We start from the raw sequence: 18,178 nt of genomic DNA, 5'->3' as shown, positions 1-18,178 counted from the left end.
CCCAAATTAGGGTCCTTGACTAAACACACATACACGCGCGTGCACAATCGATAAATATATTATTGGCATATTATACCGAACACACGTTTGAGTGTGGAAAGATAACATTTCAATGAAAAATGGTCCGCGAAAGACGTCCGAACTGATTTCGGCAATTTAACACTGGTGATGACGGTGCAGTGTACAGCTATAGTGTACAATATGATATCAACGCTAATGCATCGAATACTTACACGAAATCCGATTTTTACATATTCCTATTATAATAAAATTACTATACGGGGTTGGGTCATGCGTGCAGTAAGTTATCTCGTTCGTAGACAAATTATTAGTGTCAAACGACGATTAAACGAGTAGCTGGTAGCACGTTTTTAATGCCGATTCTGTCGAATATATTATTTGATAATAGTATAAAGCACGCAGCGACCAAAACGTGTTCTACAGAGTCCATAAAATGGTATGAAACGTAAAAAAACTAACAGGTTGCGATTGCAGTACGACGGCGACTAGGTTTTTTCGATACAACAAATTATTTTTGCGGACTCTATAAGAGTATATAGGTAAATATTATTATTATTACTATAATGGTCGCGAGCGTCATCATGTTTAGATAATGGGTCAGATATACCTCATGTTCGTCGTAGCAAAAACAATAATATTTTCGGAAGACGTGTAATAAAAATCTATTTCACAATTAATATATACTTTACTGCTGGATAGATGGTAATTTACGAATTTTTTTTTTTTTAAGGTCACTGTAATCAATGCCAAATACTGCAAGTGGTCGCATGTATACGAATAGGACATAGTGTTATTTTCTATATACGGACAAAGTTTTATACCCCGATAATCAGTATAATATATTCTTTAGAGTTTTGATTTTGTTAATGGCGGTTCTAGCACTTTGTAGCACGATGACATTTTCGTTCAATCTTATATAGTGCGTTCGATGTACGCTGTATATAGATAGAACTTTAGCCGCTAAACGGTCGTAGTATACAAACGCGCCAAATCACCGGCGTGCGCGAATCCTCAGAACACCGCGCGTGTCCCCTTTTGTATAATATATACGCACGCAGCACCACAATACGACGGTAATAATATTTTACGGGTTAACCCTCCCACTAGCCCCTCGAAAAGGGGGAGGAGGGCGGTCGTCTGTATACCGTCCCGACGCCGACCAGATCACCGCGTCGGGTTATAGGTCGACAACAACGCACAATATAATGTATAATAATAATACGCGCGTGCTGCATATATAGGTACTATTATTATATTATATTATTCGGCGACAGACGTGTCCCGTGCGTGTACATTACATATATATACGATGTATACACACACGACGACCGCGGCTGCTGGTCAGTTCACACCCCCGCACGGGCTCGCGTGCCCCGCGCACAGTGTGTGTGTGTGTTTTTGTGTACGCGTGTTTGTGTGCGCTTTGGTATATAATGTACATTATATTATTATTATATTATATACGAGTTTTAATATAAAAATTTCCAATACAAAAGTGCCATTATATTATACGTATAGTATTGGCGCGCACGCGCGGGGGTGGTGGCGGCGCGGGTCATCGTCGGTCGTCATCATCAGCGGCGGCATTGATACAACGGCCGAGTGGACACACACACACACACACACAGACTCACGCGGGCGCGCGTACAATATACGCGTGACAATGGGCATGATGCGGAGGACCGGTGGTGTGCGTGGGCGAAATTGACGTTAAAACTGTAAATTATATAAAGCCTCTCTGTCTCCCGTCCTTTTATTCTCTCTCGCGCACTCTCCACGATTATATATATATGTGTGTGTGTGTGTGTGTGTGTGTATGTATTATTATATACGTGTGGCCCGCCGTCTCACTCCCCCGCAGATGACAATACGCTCCGCCGCCGCCGTCGGTCAAGCTGCTAAAAATACGCGATAATATAATTCATCAAAAATCTACGGCGGACGCGAGAGCGCGTAAATATAGCAGATGTTTGACCGTTGGCGAGCGACCGGTCGATCGCGCGGGCGCGCGCGCGCGACTGGGACAGTTTTGGTAATTTATCGAATAATACAACGCCGTACGTGCGTTATAATATATATATATCGTTATTATTATTATTAAGTATTGTCGTTATTTCGCATCCGGACGATAATAAAAATCTATAAAACCCGAGTTTCGAAAACGAGCGCATAAAAGATAACAATAAATAATATTATACTGCAACATTGCAGCAGCATTAGCAGTAGAAACGATCGGGATAGACGACGATAATGTGACGAGCGCGAAAAATCGAATTTAATACCATATTATTAAGTCCTCTATCGAATCGACGAATCGCTCTTGGGCATTGAACATTGGAACGCGTGTAAAAATGCGGTGGTAATGAATTTTCGTCAAGTCACAAATCACAATAATATAATTATTATATACCTGATCTATATTTTAACAATGGGCGTGCAGGCAAAAAGACGGCCGGAAAAATATATGTTTAATATACAGTGTGTATATTATAGCGATGATAATAATTATGTATGCGAAGTCTCATCATATCATAATATTTCATATCATATAATATGCTCGTAAATGTATCATTCAAGTCGCGATAAAATGTCTAAAACGAACGAATTTTACACGGGATACGGGGCGCGCGCGCGCTTGACGTGTTTTTTCTCCGTCATCATCATCAAGTCTTAGAGTAAAACACTCGGGGGGAAAAAATAATGCTGCCCCTCTCCTTAATATTGTGTATCGATACACCGTAAATACTGCGGAAATGTGAATGTGCGTGTGTGTGTGTGCACGTGTGCGTGAGTGTATCATGTGCTACTATACATACCGCGATCATAATATACGCGCTCAGCTGATCTAGACGTGCGATAATAACAATCTCGGTTCTGTATATGTGAGCGCGTATAAATAAATATAAAGAGTAAAACTACGAGCGTGCATTTATATTTTTACGACCCGCTGCACGACACCGCGGCGGCGGTGACGACTACGTTTTCGTCGCGTTCGTGATGGTCGTATATTCGTCCGCGAGAATATTGAAATATAATTGCGTCTTAATGATGTGTACCTACCTCTACTTATAACATTTTATTATTATCATTATACACGGGAAAAAGAAGACATTATTTTGTCGTATTGGGTACATAGCTCGTTGAATTTCGGGTGGTGATGTTGTACAGTATATTTGATCCATTTTATTTTTAAAAGACCTGTGTCCAACGTTAATAATAGTTAGCAAAGAAATATAAAAGCTATAATATTTTCAAAACTATTTTCAAAAATTAAACATTTTTTATGTTAATATTATGTTACAATGTTTTTTAGTATTTTACTACTAAATATTATCGGTCCCGCCAGATATAATTTTGGCTATTTGTACCCGTGAGTTATATAATAGTAGTGTTTGTATGTATATTTACATACCCAGTGAGTAGAGACGATGACATGTTTATGCATACTGCTGCAGCTGTATCGAGTACGTGCGCTGCGGGCAGCGAATGTATGAAATATGTCACTGTGTTATAATAGTCAGCGCCGAAAAGTTTGTTTTTCTTTGGCGATTAGTGGCAGCGTGTTTGGCGCTCAAGTGGGAAAGAAAATAGTTTTTACAGAGTTTCGTGTGCGACAGTATACGAGTATACAGGACAAGCTTAATATGGTGGTGTTGGGGGGAGTTGAGACGAGTAACTGAAAAAACAAACGAAATGTTCCGTAATTAAATATTATACATAATAGTCGAAACACACGTTCTCGTTTGATTGTACATTATTTTATAATATATTGACATAAAATGAATGTTCTTAGTACACGCGGCTGTGGATCATCTACAGTTTTAATACATATAAAATAAATAATAATATTGTTTTTATACAATTATTGTATTCTAAAATTATTCTAGTTATTATTTAAATGAAAAGTTTTGTTTTGTTATGAATTGTTTTATTTTGAAACGTTTTGAAATGAGTAAACAAATAAACAAATCATTTCGTTCGATGAATGACGAGAATAAGAATTGTTCTCATAACATTTCCTATAGACCATATGTGGCGTATGACATATATTTTGTCACCCCCATTTATCACTACAGGCTTATTTCGTCCAAATAAAGGAAAAATAATATGGTAAAAATCGAACTGTGGATTGCAACACTCGGTTAAAACTAACCAAAAATACAAGATAACTGTATACAATTTAATAATTCTTTGAAACCTCGTTTATGTCCAAAATGATAATTGGCAATTTAACCATGGAATTATTCCGTTGTCCCTCAACCGGAAACTACACAGAAACGCGCGATAAAAAATTAAATGGAATGTCGCCCCGTTTTTTTGCACATAAAGCCCTCAGTCGGTTCACCCACTCCCCCCTCATCGAACGGTCGTCCGAAGACGGCAAACAATCGTCGCGTGACGTGTGACACGGGAGACGTGCGCGCCGACCGAAATTGAGGTGTAAACCGGCAGTGGATATAAATTACATTATTATATTATTATCATACGTTTGCGGACGGAACGCGTGTCGGCGGGATGGTACGGTAGTGAGGGGAGCGGTAACCACGAGGTATTTTAGATACTTGACCCGGATTACGTATATACCTAGGAGTACATGTTAATACTTCATCGTACAATTATTGTACTTTATTATTATAGTTTATAATACATAAATTGTTGGCTGCATTTGAAGATATCAAACATTTCAGGTGACGAGAAAATGGTCACACGTTGCAAGACACTGTTTGCTCGATAGACAATATTTTTTTTTTATAATATTTTTTAAGATTCCATTTACGAACTGTAAAATAACAAGAAACACTTTTATATTTATATTTGTTAAAATTTAAAATTACTACTTTCTCATAATTTAATGACGTTTGCACACCGTGATAACATTTTGTAAAAAAAATGACCATTAACTGAAAAGTATAAAATATTTTTCATCGGATCACATTTGTATTTTTTTTAAATTTTTTTATTTGACACATAATTTAAAAATATATTAGTACTTAATACTTAAATATTATATTTGAACATCGATTATGACAATATAATAATAGTATAAAAAGGTTTAAAATTAACTAGATACTATGGATGGATCACGGTGAAGCATACGTATAATATATCATTCAGGTGGGGGTAAAAACGTTTATTTTTCATAAGATTTTCAAATTGAATACCTAACATATGTGTAACATGTTCATAAACTATGAACGCATGAAGTTCTCTCTACCTGTCTGGCGCGGATAAAATAATAAATAATAATAGTAATAATAATAATAACACCGACGGCGGCGGCACATTATACTCGAGACCCTGCTGCTCCCCAACAGCGCGACGCCCCGCTTATAACCGTTTTTCGGGATAAACGGCCGATTGAATAATGTAGCGCGGATAACGAGGACCGTAGTGAGTCGGAAGAAACCCATTTCCTAATGAAATTACGAATTTATACTATTCAAGTATCGATTTCGGAGCTCGTTAATATAACATATATTATTATATATAGGTAAGTCCCTCCGCGAGTGTACAGCATAATGTACGACAGGCAGTCGTATTCGGGCGGACTGCCTCGAGACGCCTTTGGCTCATATTTCGACGTCAGGTGCGGTCATCATATATATTCCGCACTAGATGTCAATTTCAATTGCGGTAAATATATATTATGTATTTAGGCCCATCACGTGGTTTATAAAATAATAATACAATCGATGACTTTACGATCTCCTCCTCAGCTCCCTTTGCAGGTTATTATATCAATCATTTGGTTTTCTGCGCGGTTACTTACGATCTTCTACAGACTTCCCTAGCCATTGTAACTTAATTATTTCAGTTCCCGCGGTACCAATCTGCAGTTTCAAACTCATTCACATTTCTCACGTTTTGCAACCGATTCGGGCTTTTAAACGGCTATATTCACATATATCTCATTCTTATATTATAGCTTCCATGCGATTCGTCAAATATTTTACGAGTTTATTCTTCTGGTTATGTACACATCTTATCTATCTTTTAGTATCCCAATCTTTATAAACATGTACAATATCAAAAGTATTTAGGCTTTCTTTTCATCAATATAGGTAAGGTATGAATTGTGCGTTGCAAAAAAAAACCGAATTTTGTCCATTACTATTATAACTCCACACTATTGAGCAGGTTATAGTACTAGGGTGAGTTGTTTTTGAAAGATCTTTGCAACCATAATTTAACTATTAGTACTAAACCAATATGCTTGCTATCCATGTTTACGGATCATCGTTTTTACCTACTACCTATTGTCGATCATTCGAGATTTGATATTTATCCTTTATTGCAGCTACATTTCACATATATTTTGTCTATGTATACGGCGATAGTTCGTTCGTTGCTACGTCAGTATGTTACGTTTTCGGTTATTAGCGCGCAAAACATGTATGACATCATAACTTTAATTTCGCGTCTTCTAATCACACCCGACTATGCTGTAGTGTTGTATCACACTAGTGCTGCAAGAAAATGCAGTTGGTGCATTCCGCCTGTGATGGTAGTATAACAGGTCTACAAGTGTTCTACGAGTGCGCTGCACGCAGTTGATGCTGCACGGACCATTTCGTCCCGACTCTCTTCCCCCGTTCTAAATATAGGTAATAACATTTAATTTCGATATTTTATTTATTATTATTTTTCGCACCGCAATTCGAAATGCGTTTCGTGCCATCGTGTATCCAATGACGCGCGCGCGCGAGCTGCACGACAATAATATGACGACGACGGCGACGACGCCCTTATACGGACCTATACGTTGTCGAACGGGTTTTTGACGAGACCAATGCGGCAATATAATATTATATTATCGCATCACCGTCGTCCCCGAGGTATATTATGAAAAAATACGGTCAATAATATACCGTTTACAGTTACATGCGATGTGTGTGTGTGTGTGTTATGTATATATATATAGGTATTAGGTACATCGTATACACATATATATACACATATACGTGACATCCCAACTCTGTATAAGGACTATGGTCTACATATATATATATATAATACGCAACCGACAATAAGCTGCTGTTATATTATTATTATTAATGTTGAGTGTGTTCTTTGGAGTGTATTATTATATTATATAATAATATATATATATATATATATATATATATATAGTAACATCATGTCGGACATGACAAATAAACAATATGTACGTAACAATATATATATATATATATATAATATAATAGCTCATCATATATAAACTGTAGGATTTTTGAGTATTTTCCTTAATCTCTGCAGTGATTTAATAATATACAGCGTATAATATATACACGTCAAAAACGCATCGAATAAAACTTTACGCGGCTGATATAGTGTGTTATTCTATAATAAATTAATAAACATCAACATTTGAAAAATGTAAATATTCAAATCTTCGAATGTTAAATAATCGAGTAAATAAAGAATATATTAACCGATTACATAATAATATAAACAGCGCGTCTATAGTCAGTGAATATAGTTTTAAATGTATTTCATTTGTCCTACATGTTTTATTTACACGCAGTACCGCTCGAGTGCTGCTATTCTTATTTTATATAATGAACAGTTTTGATTTTGAAATGCTTATTCATATTATGCACTGCACACAATATCGATGTGTTGTCGACGATAAAAATATATGAATAACGAAGAAAATAAATAAATAAAAATCGACACAACCCTTTTTGAATAACGTCAAAAATGAAATGGAGAATTATTTTTTTTTCTGGTTTTTGTCCAAATACCCCGAAGGGACAGGGTACTACGGTGTGTGCTCTGCAGCAATACAATAAGTCACCACAAAAATTCCACCATGGTTCCGCAGCACATGTACACGCATTATGATCTATACATACTATTATTATTGTTATACTTTTTCTCAAGGCCCCGAACACACGGACCAATAAATAACAGTGAACCGCGGCCGTAAAATTGTCAATGATATAAACACGCGTGTGCACAAGAAGACTCGAATGTGTCAGACCCCATTGTGAGCCATTGCTGTAAGATGCACAATATGTTCTCATACACAGCTAAATTACAACACACTGTGTCCACTACACGATGAGATACGTATATATGTATATATAATATATGATATATATGGGTTGGCCAAAAAGGCGTCAGATACTCAGATATTATATTATATATAACGTCCGTAATAAACTGAAATATACGAGTACCTGGGATGGGCGTAATGCATTATAATATTCATCTCGTATTGTATAATAAATGTATATAACGCGGAGTCAACTCCGGAGGATTTTTATAACAAAATCAAAAATTGTACCCGCAACCCATATAATATCATCACTACGATATTATGCATGTATATAATATAATATAATAACAGCGGTATGTCCGGCATTACATAATTGTATTATATTATTTAGGCGTCGTGACGCAATGGGTGCGATCCGTTTTTCAACCCTATCGGTAACTACCTGTATATTGATACGTATGAATATAACATAATAAAATAATATCATGTATACAATAATAACACATAAAATTCGTCACGATATAAATAGTACATATTATATAAGTACCTACACCTACATAATTTAAAATGAACAAGATAACAACGAGCTGGGCAAAGAGAAATTATTCACGGTCGACCTGCAGTTTACTTTTCGGGTCATTATGTGCCCACCGCACATAAGTGCGCACATTCTTCCCAGGGACATCACATGACGTGCGTATTATAATGTAATGTATGTGCAGGACACGACCACCTTAATAAGACGGCAGTGTAACATAGTTTCGTACATATGCGTAACCGACACGACTGCATCATGTGAATATATTACAATATTATAATTTATATATAACGTGTGTGAGAAAAATTAGATTTTAAAATAATCGTTATTTATAAATATATATACCTATATACAGTGTCTGATTAATGTCATTTGGATTTGTTTTATTCGAGCGTGTTATTTTAAAGACGAAAAAAAAATCCGAAGGTAGAGATATAATATGCGAAGGCAATAAATTGGCTTTGTCAATACCACGACGGCTGCGGTGGCCCCGTCAGCCCCCGTCCGCTCTTGAATATTATCGAATTAAATACAACAAAGACAAAGAAACGAGAAGGGAAAAAAAAGCGTTTTTAAATTCGGAATATTTTTTTTCATTTTTTTTTTCGCGAGAGGTAACAAGAATATCGCGTCGGCAGTCAGCGGCGGCAAAACACCCTATTATTTAAATGTGTTAGCAAACAACACGAGTCGCACAGTCGTCGTGCCGGTCGTTTTATACACTATATCTACCTATATTATAATACGCGCGCAGTGGCGACAGTGGTGGTGGTAGTAGTAAAATATTTAAAATTAATTCCAAACAGTCCGGAATAATAAAAATAAATAAATAAATACAAAGTCACGAGCCTTATAAATATAATACGCCGCGCGTTCTCACTTATAGCGACGGCGGCGCGAAACGATTTCGCATCATTTGCTATACGTTTTCAAATCAAATGTTTATGAGACGAACGAGGAACGCCGAGTTCTCGTCATCGGCGGCAAGTCGAATATATTATGTAAAAACGACCGCAGACACTATAGATCGTCGTAGATCGTCGGGTAAAAGAGGTTGCCAAACTTGTAACAGAATATGATAATGTATCATTGCCATAATATTGTAATTTATTTTAACAATCACATTATATATTATACATGCTAGGTGCATAATATAGGCTGTGATACAAAGCCACGATAGCAACCTTGCAACATATAATGCTAAGTAATTTTGGTGATCTAAAATTTGAACATAATTAATTAAATTCAAACATATTGACGTTTAAATGATATAATCATTATATTATTAAATATAAAATAGAAATATATGATTATATGAAAATATAATCGATTGAAACGTTTAGAGGAGTATAGCCTTTTTTAAAACTTATCACAAGTTTTTCGACCTTTTATCAAAGTTACGCGACCAAGCAACGCGGCTGTATGCATTTCGTATTCAGTAAACAGGATATTATATTATCAGTATCACTGCAAGATCGCACGAGACACATTTTATCGTATTGTGTTTAAACAGAATTTAATTACCGAAAGAAAAGCGTAAAACGCTTATGAAAGAAATATAAACATTGCGAACAGATTCTCAATGAATCAATTTTAGTATGTTATATATTATCTAAAAAAAATGTAAAAATGTATTATACGCAGCGAAATAACGGTGTATCGTATTAAAAAATTATCATAGATATCGTTTCGTTATTACTTATTGTAATTATTATTATATTTTATTTTTTCTGTTCGCCGCAACAACAATAGGCGATCCGATACTCGCGAACCGTGAATTCGAAACGAGCGCTGTTATTAATTGCCGTGCGGGTAGGTAATGGGTATTGTTTCCTCTGCTGCAAGCCCGCACTCCACGCGCGTAATTGAACATGAGCGATTTCGTATAAATTCAATTGTTTTTTAGCGTGAGTGCCACTGAGTGTGTGTGTTCCCGTCGTTGGACTGATAAAAATGATGCCATCCAAAATTTTTACGGCGTACAACGATGACGGTGCACAATAAAATGATTCAGTTTTGTATTGAATATATTTAGGAAAGAAAACCAATTAGAATTATCCGACGGCTGTGATTAAATTATTTTTATATTATTATATTCTACTATTGGACGACACCCGAGCGCCGCCGCTAACTTATTTTTTTTTGAGCAAATAAGCATGTTGTATTGCGTAAATTCAATACCAATCGTATAAGAATTCAAAATCAACCGGATATCCGTAAAAAATTAAAAAGCCTCGTGAAATGTCTAAAATCGATTATTTAAAATAATTGTTTTGTCCAGCGTGCTAAACCGAGCGCATTCGAAGGTAAAAATGAATTTTTATCGACCACGAATTCATTAGTGTCCCCATATTACACGCGTCGTGATATCATAAAATAATTACCTAATCTGGAACGAAACACGGTTCACTGCTAATCACCGAAGACGGAACCGGACGCGAGACAGCCGGACATATAATCATTTTGAATTGAAGTTACGTACCGGTAATGTGTCGGCCAAGCTAACGCGAAACGCTACAGTACACTCAATATAGTAGGTACACCGGGACCGGCGGGACACATGTATATCGTAATTATAATTATAACAGTAGCACAATATTATAATCGGATATTGCCTTTCTGTGTACTCAATAATGATTACCTATGTGTATACATAAATATAAAAAGGCAATTTATTATATTATCATTTATCATCATCTTTATTTTTATTTTACCCCTTTATAATAATTTTGTATGGATTTTGTCGTATATACGGTTAGTATAGTTTGTTGGAATCTCTATGCGTTCCAGAGTTCTACGCGATATAAACCAAAACCACTTTTATTTTCGTAAATGAGAATACAATACCGATCGTCGCTCTGCCGGGATCGCGTGTGACGGTCGATTCTGTGGATAATAATTGTATAGCGTGTGAGATATCAATATTGGAAATACGTACAGCATACTCGAACGGTTGCGTGCTTATAGTATTATATATAATCTATACAATAATAATAACTGACCGAATCTCTGTATAACGCATATAACACAGGCGAGGGCGGTTTTACTTTGTTGTGACGAAACCGTTTAGGTATAATAGTGACGTGAGCATCATACACTGCAGCTATATGCATCATATACATAATAATATGTATAGGTGCTAACTAGCAGTGGTACTATGATAGGGTAGGGATTGTCGTATTAGGAGTATGGTCTTCGGCAATGCCGGAAGAATACCGAAAAAACTGAAAAATAAAACCGATAGAGAGAATATTGTCGAAAGCGATATAAATGAAATTAATAACACATATTATATCTACATGCCAAAACAATATTATAATATACTAGTTAGCATTTTTTTAATGCAGCTTCATGATGGTTTATTGTCAAAGAAATTTAGAATGCATTCAATAATATTATTTACATAAATTGATTTGGTGCAAAAGTAGTAAGTCGGTATATAGTATTCCCATCCCGTCGCGCTAATGTATAGGTATATTATTATATAATTTGGCGTAAACGGTTTGCAACCTGTAGTGCAGACTGAAACTAAACCCTGAACCACAACATCTCTTCCCTCCTACAAACCCAGACGCCCGAGGGGTAGTACACGACAAGGGCGGTTCAGATGTAAATACGTTTTTAGACGATTAAAAGACGTAAACAACAACAACTGTAATAATACATTTATATATATAAACGTCGAGAGTGTAAAATATAATATTATGCAAGGCGACGCAGATTGTATAATATTAAAACGTTTGTGTGCCGAGACAGTTATAAAACTTAATGGAATCTGCGCGACAGAGACCAACGGGCGGGGCGAAGCGGCAATATGAAAAACGATCGCGCCGTCGCCGTCGTCGGAGTGAGATTATAATAATATTATAATATTGTTAAATACGTCTATATACACGGGGGTACAGCTGCGATCCGCGGACGCAGCGGCAGCCAGCAGTTGACGACGTCGACGGCGCGACAATATTTATTATAGAGAGAAGTACTCCTCTCGTGTGCGCGCGTGTGTGTGTGTATTCATATATATACAACTGCAATATCAGTCGTTTATTTAAATTTCTCGTGAGTGTCAGCGTAGCGATTACCATGTGTACATTTATATATTTATATTAGACGCGCATAGAGGGAAGATGCGTTAGAAATTCATATAAAAGTATATATATAATATTATATAAGTAAAACGTTTATAATATATGCGATATGCATAATTAACTGTAATATTATAGTATCGTCTCAAATATAATATTCGTTGATTACAAGTTCAACGTTTTTTATTATTACTTCTATTTGATTTTAAAATAAAAGTGAAAATATTGAAAATATTTTAGTATAAATTAATGGCGCTCAGAATAATATGCTGTAGGTATAGTTAAATGGACGAATAATAATTAATATATAGGTAATAATATATTATTTTACGCGTTATAGGCTGTGGCGAAGAATCCAAATATCTATGATAGTCTTCTAAAAGATCTTAAATCCAAACGATCGTTGTTAAGTTATTTATGTGCGATCCACACGATGAAGACCGAAATAAATCTCAATTAATTCACGGGCGCGCGCGCGTAATACAAAAGTGAATATATATTATATTTCAAGTATTACTTTACGTATGGGCATATAATAAATAAATATATATATATTATACTCCTGATGCGCGCTGAATACCAATACCTGTATAATAATCATATGTCTATTGAATACACTGTATATACCTATATAATATACACACACGCTAGTCGTAAATTAAAATATACGACTGTTTCGACCGCCGTTTTATGGCTTTTGTCCTTATATTCGCCGCAGCCGAATGACATATAATAATATAATATATAATACTCATATCATAGTAATAATAAAAAACGGATACGATAAAGACACGACGATGATGATGATTATGGGACAATTAACAGTGAGCTGAATAATATTCAATAGGAATAGATGATTTGCACGAGCCGTTTTTTTGTGTGGTTACCTATATGTGCACCGCCTTAGTGGACGTATAAATTATTATAACCATAACAATAAAATAATTATTAATATTATTAGCAGTATCATCGTAATCGTCATCATCGTCGCAGTGCGCGCGCACATTATTTATTGTCGAAATTAATAAGCAGCGTATATATACGCGAACACGGGAATGGGCAAAACGATAATCGTCTTGCGAGTACAGTTTTGTGTAATTGAACAAATTATGTGTCGTTCGTCTACGGCGGCGTTAATGGCATATTGTGTTTAAATGCAAATTGGCTCCGAAAGAGGAAGTACACGTAAATTTTAAATTAATCTAAACGTTTGAACAATGGATATGTGTGTATTCTTGCGCGCGCTGAAAACGAAAATGACTATTATACGGAATACGCGCAACGCCGTGTCGGGGAGGGTGAGGGGTAATAACGAAACCGGATTGGTATTGTGTGTGTGTGGTGTTATCTACTATATTATAATACTACTACTGCTACTTTACTACAACTATTACTATTATTATTATTATTATTATTATTATTATTATTATTATTACTACTACTACTACTACTACAACCACTACTGCTGTTGCTATTACTATGAAGTATTGTCGTATATAATTTTTATTGTAAAGTGCACACTCTCTCTCGTTGTCCCACACACGCACACGCGTATATTATAATGTACATTCCGCGCCCGTTCTCGGTATAATCGCGCGTTTCCGGTAAGCGCGTCGTTGTTGTAAGACTTTACCGGCCTAGTGACTACGTTTCGAGATATTATTGTTACGTCCGTATTACATACGTAAAATATGTACACAGATATTAGACGGCATAAAAGACTACATGACACGTTAATTGTAACTGAAAATATTTGCATATCTTCTTCCATATATTATAAACGTGTTATTTATTCCACCCACCCTTTCACCCGAGGGGCCGACCGGCAGCAGTGGCCGCGTTCTATCACCATTATTTATTTCAACAATTATTACATACACACACACACACACACACACACACACACACACATGGGTATAACAAAGCGACGACCAAAGCCACTATAATTATAATAATATAATAAACAGCGCACGCATTAGGTCTGCATTAAACGCATATACACACGATGGACCTAATTAAAAACATAAAAATGATACGCGTTAAATCAATTTGCATATTATAATATAAAACACATACACACATTGTTGATTTAAAACGTAACAAAAACAAATGGCATCCTACGCGAGTCGCTTAATTTTGGGTACGATATTGTTATAAAATTATGCGATGTTGCACCGGCACAAAGGGAACAATCGACGGAAAACGCGTTTATAACAATATAATATATCATATTGTATTATGCACTAAGCAATGATAGTAACTGGTAAGTAATACTTTTGTTTTAGTTTATAATATCGATTCATCGGAATATTGTGCTCATGAAAACTAACTTTATAATACTATTGGGTAACTTCGAAACTTTAAAATATAGTGTCGGAGATTATTCGTTGAGCCAAAATGGTGGTGGGTTGGAGGAGATGACCAAGTATGTCATTTTTCGAACTTAGACTGATGCAGCAGACGCCACGGCAAGTAAGTATTGTAAGGGAAAAAATAGGGGCACCGGTTTTGGTGTTGATAAAGTTTTTCTGGTTAACCGAATTTCGATCGAAATCGTTTTTGGAACGCAACGATTCATCACAGCTGTCAGACATAAAGACGCCCGACCCGCCCAAAGGGCCCACCCAACTCCAAGGTATATTGATGCGCACACACACACTTCATGGTACGATAATATTAAAATATATTAATGTAATTATATCAACAGCGCAAATCGATTTTTTTGAATAGTCGCGGGTCAGTCGCTCGCTTACCGACCAGTATAAATTACCATCGTCCATCACCATCGGTGATTTACTGAATTCTTAAAAGATATTTGAAAAATATTATCAGTTCGTTAATCATGATAATTAATTTTGTTTTTGAATACATACAATCATGTCAATATTATAGTAATAATCATTGATGTAATACCTAGTATATTTTAGAATCCATTTCATATCAATTTATGTTTTTCACTTATCTTTCTTGCATTGCATATATTATATTAATTTTAAAAATATTTTTTTTTAATCAATTGTGACTGTTTGTTGGCATAAACTCAACAAAGCTCTCGAATAAATAAAGATATACAAATTGTTTTATAATAATAATTATTATTGCGTAATAGTTTTATGCGACATAATTGGATACTATGTCTCACTGCAGTGGGAATAGTGATACCAGTACAATATATTTGGAGACAGATAGATATTATTATGTAGCGATCGTGACGGACCAATAAACCCGGGTTTTCGTAAATTTCCAGTTCGTTTTTTTTCTTTGTTTTTACACACAGAAAATGTCCGCTAACTATATTAATTAAAATTTGTCACGGTTATTGGAAATCAGCACTACCACGCAGTGCCGATCACCGCGCGGCGCGCGTGGAGAGAGGCTACACAACAATATAATAATATTATGATATTATATAGGTACCTGCGAAGTTTTTATCGCCACCGCGGGTAGGGCAGAACGAATTTTTATATAATATTATTATTGTCACGGAGAAGTATAGTGTTCGATTCGTAAGAAAAAAAAATGCAATCGGTATTAAATATTTGTATAACGAACTGCTGCGAAATAAAATCCAAACGATATTTGTATTATATATATTATTACACTGCAGCGGCTTTATAAGTAACGATTATAATATCGAACGCGGTAATCGCGCCGTGTTCAAAACGGTCGGTCAGCTATGGGAATTATTGCGGCGAGCGAAGAGAAAGTGCAGCGCAATATTCTCAAATCGTGTAAGTCGCGTATTATTGCTGTGCGTGTGTGCGTGCGCGCGCGTCGGTTTTTACCCGAACTAATAGTTACGCTAGAAAAGTGCAGTGATCATGATAATCATGACATGTGCGTGTGTGTGTATGTGTGTGTATGCGGCTCGAATTATAATAACAATTATAAATGGAACGGACCGCGTGTACGAAGGGGCGTTGTTGTTAACAAATCGCGCGCGATGATTGCGTTCGTGATCAACGTTAATAACAGACGAATATTATTAGGTATTATTTATTTATTAAGTTTCTTTTCCTCTGTCTATCTCTCTCGCTCATTCTCACACTAACTATCTTTCTCCGTTTTATACTTTTTCGACGCCGCGCGTCAAGTTGAATTATTGACTCTACTCCTCGGCATTATGTCAGCGGTGGCGGTGGTACAAGTTTTAAGTGTTTAGATTAGACGCGGTATAATGCACATTTACTTTATCGTAATACATTGTAATCGTTATGTTATCACGATTGGACGGGGTAGTGGTGGGGAATTGGTTCTTTGAAAAAAAAAATTGGCTAAGTAGGAATCGGTTGATGATACGTTTATACACTATGCATGTGATTATATAAATCGTTATTTTTAAGACTGCTGAGAAAATAAATCATCAACCATTACAGAACTTCATAATGGGTACACCCATATAATCAGATGTGTAAATCCTTCGTTTATGAAACCGTATACCTACGACGGAAAATTAAAATAATTTAATAAATAATAATAAATTATAGCAATAAACGGGCGAAAAGAAACAAAATTATTACGATTGTGAATTGTGCCGGAACCACCAACTCTGTGACTCTTGAATTCAACTTACACATAGGGTCCACGAATCATGAACAACCTCACCAGCATCGGCCGTTCCGCCGACACCGACCGAACTATAAATGTGTACGATTTTAACTTCGCGATCATGGTTTATTTACATCTAAATCAACACGTTATAAAAATAACCACACGTCGCTACATAAATTATTACAATAAATATTATTATACGCGTGTGGGTATTAAAAAAAATTAAAATAATTTTATGTTGGAAACGACTTTTATACGCTATACACCATATATTATAACACTATAACACGCGAACGAGTATAAACGGTTAACAAATTTTTCATCTGCACGTATGTCTAAATTTATATACGCGACGCGAATATAATAAAATAATAATATAAAAACGCATAAATCGTCTGTATGATTTATAAGTCATTAAATAATTTAAAAATGAAACGCATTAATAAAAGAAACGCGGTCGAGTGTATCACATGAGGAAAATTTTTCGCATAGAAAATTTTATTTCTACCGAATTTTGTACAAGTGCGTGATATATTAGTTGCAAAGTTCAGCAAAATCGTTTAATAAGTGTATAGTTCCTGTCCCGAATCAGAAATTAATGAAAAATATCATCGTACTAATCGATCCACTTTTGATACCTAATTTAGTCGAAATACCATACTGTATAGTCTCATCCGATTATATACCTGTTTCCGACCAAACCGAGAGACAACAATGGCTGACAGATACAGGTATCATTAAAAATGAAAATAAAGTAATTAAAAAATAAATATGTCGTTTTTAAACGAAAACTCATGTTTTACTTTTTATTACCATACCATAACATCATTATAATATATTGTGACGTATAAACATATTATAATTCTAGTCGATCGGCGCAAGGTCTTCTCATGGCGGGTACCTCCTCCATATACACAATGCTCATAGCGTTTATGTTACACTTTTTTATTATTATTATTATTATTCGTGGATCTCTATAAA

At 35.5% G+C, this 18,178-nt stretch overlaps 1 protein-coding gene across 2 annotated transcripts in view; it reads right to left on the bottom strand.

Moving 5' to 3' along the window:
* LOC132923773 (sal-like protein 3) overlaps nt 1–18,178 on the bottom strand; it is a 78,011-nt gene that overhangs the window by 47,912 nt on the left and 11,921 nt on the right. The gene's annotated exons all lie outside the window — the stretch shown is intronic.

The sequence above is a fragment of the Rhopalosiphum padi genome, chromosome 3, assembly GCF_020882245.1.
Source record: "Rhopalosiphum padi isolate XX-2018 chromosome 3, ASM2088224v1, whole genome shotgun sequence".
Taxonomy (NCBI): domain Eukaryota; kingdom Metazoa; phylum Arthropoda; class Insecta; order Hemiptera; family Aphididae; genus Rhopalosiphum; species Rhopalosiphum padi.
This window is presented reverse-complemented; position numbering and strand designations above follow the sequence as displayed.